General features: G+C 36.0%; 1 long non-coding RNA gene across 1 annotated transcript in view; it reads right to left on the reverse strand.

Annotated features, from left to right (window-relative positions):
• Positions 1 to 1,348, reverse strand: part of LOC131738098 (uncharacterized) — a 3,941-nt gene extending 2,593 nt beyond the window's left edge. Inside the window, exons 1-2 of the long non-coding RNA XR_009329618.1 lie at positions 1,272 to 1,348; positions 1,029 to 1,118 (exon numbers count right to left, since the gene is read on the reverse strand). This is a non-coding gene — a long non-coding RNA (uncharacterized LOC131738098). The remainder of the gene's footprint in view (positions 1 to 1,028; positions 1,119 to 1,271) is intronic.
• Between the last annotated feature and the right edge of the window lie 2,642 nt (positions 1,349 to 3,990).

The raw sequence follows: 3,990 nt of genomic DNA on the forward strand, positions 1-3,990 counted from the left end.
GGATGGAAGTTCACCTTTCAGCATGACAACGACCCAAAGCACACAGCCAAAGCTACACTGGACTGGCTAATGAACAAAAAGGTAAATGTCCTTGAGTGGCCCAGTCAGAGCCCCGACCTAAATTCAATCAAAAATTTGTGGCATGACTTGAAGATTGCTGTCCATCAGCGCTCCCCAAGGAACTTGACAGAGCTTGAACAGTTTTCTAAAGAAGAATGGTCAAATATTGCCAAATCTAGGTGTGCAAATTTGGTAGAGACCTATCCCAACAGACTCACAGCTGTAATTGCTGCCAAAGGTGCTTCCAACAAGTATTAACTCAGGGGGGTGGAGACTGATCCAATTATGATCTTTCAGTTTTGTATTTCTAATATATAATTTTTTTCTCAATAAAAACTTTTTCCCCTTAACAGTGTGGAGTATGGTGTGTAGATAAGTGGAAAAAAATCCTAATTTAAATGCATGAAACTCTGAGGCACTGACACAACAAAATGTGAAAAAGTTTAAGGGGGCATAGACTTTTTACAGGCACTGTGTAACAATCTACCTTTGACCTAAAAGGCCAACACAACATTCCCAGAATAAGAATAGGTTACTACCAAAAACTCCTTAAAAATGACATAAAAAGTAGATGGCAGAAAGGCAGATACACAGCAAAAATAGGATTGCTAGGTTCATTTGGGTGCAAAACATTTAATTCCAAATCATCTGTCCAACACACAGATTACCAAACAACTTTATGACCCACAGTACCTCGGGTAGCTGCTGACCCATGCACATAAAACCAAGTCGAAACAGAAATAGGATGGTGGTAAATCCACTGGTAAGCTTACAGAGGCAATAAATAAGTAAAAATAATGTCCAGTAGAAATGTCCCAAAATAATAGTCCAGTATCATAAACAAACAAAAAATAGAAAAAAACCCAAAAATCAAAATTCAGTTTGAAATCCACCACAAAAATAAAGTAAAGGGAAATTAAACAAACATCCGCCGTACAAAAATAATAATAAAATCAGTTTGGTCTCACCGGTTTGTGTGGTTGTCCATGAGCGCTCCAGAAAGACAAAGTCCAAAAAACACAGCTGTAATCCAAAATCCAATGGAATGTCTTGTTTTCCTTCAGGAAACAGCAATGAAAAAGAAAATAAGTGCCAGCAATGTTTGCTAAACAAAGAACATTGACTAAAACTGTAAAAAACTAAAGCTAGATAAACATAGTATACCTCTAACTTTAGGCAGTTTTGCATTAACACATCTAAGTATAGCAAACCTGTACACATGAAATACCGGACGGCAAACCTTCAGCAGCAAACTAAGCAGAGTCCAAACTCCCAACAGGAAAAGGTGCCATCCGCTTAGTGCAGGGTTTATAAAGGTCAAGGTCAAGGTCCTCCAACATATTTAAAGGGGCAACGTTTCCTAAAACTCACTCTTAAAAGGGTAACAGAAAGCATACATTGAAGTATCATATATTCTGACTTTAAACACATTTTGAATACCTGGCCAGGCTAAAAAGTGGTGCGCTTAAATGGACCACTTATATAATATTTACTTTTGTGTGACAGGCGTCACAACTGTATATATATATATATATATATATATATATATATATATATATATATATATATATATATATATATATATATATATAATAGTAAAGCAGTATAAAATCTATTAATCATAGAAAAGCACAGTAATTGTGTCACGAGTGCCTATAATTAGCTGGTTGTTCACATTATATTTTGCTGTTGTATTTATTATATTATTTTGGTTTAACTTGTTTGCTACCCAAAGGGAGGCACTTGTGTTGCTTATTTTGTACTGCTGTGTTTAAGTTATTTATTGTTAAGTGTGTGTTATTATTTGTAATACAGCACAGGTGAATAGAAGGAGAAAATAGTCCTATTCCTCAGAGTCTAAATGCAGCCAGGTGTTTTCCATTTGCACTAATTAAGTTAATTTTAGAAAGGGAATTAAAAGTACAGGAAGGAGCGTGTGGTTCCAGGGGGAATTGAATGGAGGTCACAGGAAGTTTTCCATCTTGACAGACAGATCTGGATGGCAACAACAAGGATAATTTGGAACTCGGAAATGAATACAGAAGGATAAAGACACAGCAGCCTGATGGAAGGAAGGACCGGTCAGAAACTGATAGCAAAGCTAAGTATTCATCCTTGAAATATACTGTTGAAGCTGTGGTTTTTGATTAAAAGAAGACTGTTAATGTTATTATACCAAGGACTGTGTATTAACCCTTTGTGGTCCTATGTCAGACCATGTCTGACATTACAATTTTCCCTTTCCTGTCCGACATCATCAAAAAGACGTAAAACACAGGTCTCTAGTCATTTTTTCTCCGGAAAAAGCTGAGAAAACCATTGTATCAGTATGTTCGCTGCACAAAGGCTTCCACTAATTCAAACGTGTTGACATTATGTGTTTCTCTACTTTCTGTGCTCTTTTTAAACAGTCCTGTGATTGTGACCTGTTTGTTCAGTAATTGTTTAGCCTGAATTTCAAGTTTGATGTTTTTTGTGTACTGCACTGTCAAGATGCTTGTCAATAATACCTTTTCTTAGATGATCCAAAGACACATTACAAGTTGAGCAAAACTGAATCTTTTGTAGCCAAAGTTTTGCTTTTGTGGATTTTGTGTATGAGGGGAAAAAAAGCTTACAAGAAATAGATGACTACAATTATTTATTTCAGTATTTTTTTTTTTGATGCTATGATTGTACAAGGTGCTAGAAATTTAAATATGATAATGCAGAACCTAATTCTGCATTGTATGTGAACAGGGTTAGGCATAGGATGATTGCTATCATTACCAATAAGTCAATATGGGGAAAAAGTAAAGAGCTATCTGAAGACCTTAGCCAGAAAATAATTTATTGTGTCCTTCTCCAGCTTTATGACAAGAAGATTTCCAAGTATTTGAGTATCCCAATTTCAACTATTGTTTCTATTACCAAGAAGTACAAGACTCATAGTACTGTCACAACGCTTCCTGAGTCAGGAAGAAAGAAGGTTATTTCACGAAGAACAAGTAGAAGAATTATGAGGAAGGTTAATAACAATCCGAGATTGACTGCCAAAGATATTCAAAGTGAATTGGCTGCAAGTGGGACTGGGGTTTCCATTTCAACTATAGGTCGAGTATTGCATGGTGAAGCTCTCAATGGTCGCAGGCCAAGAAAAAAAGCCACTCTTAGGAAACGTCACAAGGACAATCGCTTAAAGTTTGCAAAACGGCATTTGAATGACGGATATGAGTTCTGGTCAAAGGTTTTGTGGAGTGATGAAACAAAAATCGAGTTATTTGGTCATGCTGATAGTCATTACGTTTGGAGAAAGGCTGGTGAAGCGTACAAAGAAAAGAACACCAAACCTACTGTGAAGCATGGAGGTGGTAATGTCCTTCTATGGAGCTGTTTTTCATCCAATGGCACAGGAAATTTAGTTCCAATACATGGTGAAATGGATTCCATAGCATACCAAAAGTTATTGTCCAATCATCTGAAACCCTCCGCTACAAAACTTGGTTTAAAGCACAAATGGATGTTCCCACACAACAACGATCCAAATCTACTTCAGAATGGTTCAAGAAGAATAAAATCAAGATGCTGGAATGGCCTAGTCAAAGACCTGATCTAAATCTGATTGAGAATCTTTGGTATGTGTTGAAGAAAGCTGTGCACAAAGGAAGTCCTCGGAATTTGAATGAACTGGAACAATTTTGTGTTGAAGAATGGTCAAAAATCAATAAAGAATCATGCCAAAAGCTCATTGACAAATATCCTAATTGTTTAAAAGAGGTTATTATTGCTAAAGGTACCTCAACTAGCTATTAATTTCATTTTCCTAGTCAGGGTATGAATACTTTTTAATTAGCATTTTTGGAGTTTTGCTGAAATAAATAATTGTAGACATTTATTTCTTGTAATTATCCACAAGAGCAAAACTTTTGCTACAAAAGATTTTTCCTATAA

Source organism: Acipenser ruthenus, chromosome 10 (assembly GCF_902713425.1).
Source record: "Acipenser ruthenus chromosome 10, fAciRut3.2 maternal haplotype, whole genome shotgun sequence".
Taxonomy (NCBI): domain Eukaryota; kingdom Metazoa; phylum Chordata; class Actinopteri; order Acipenseriformes; family Acipenseridae; genus Acipenser; species Acipenser ruthenus.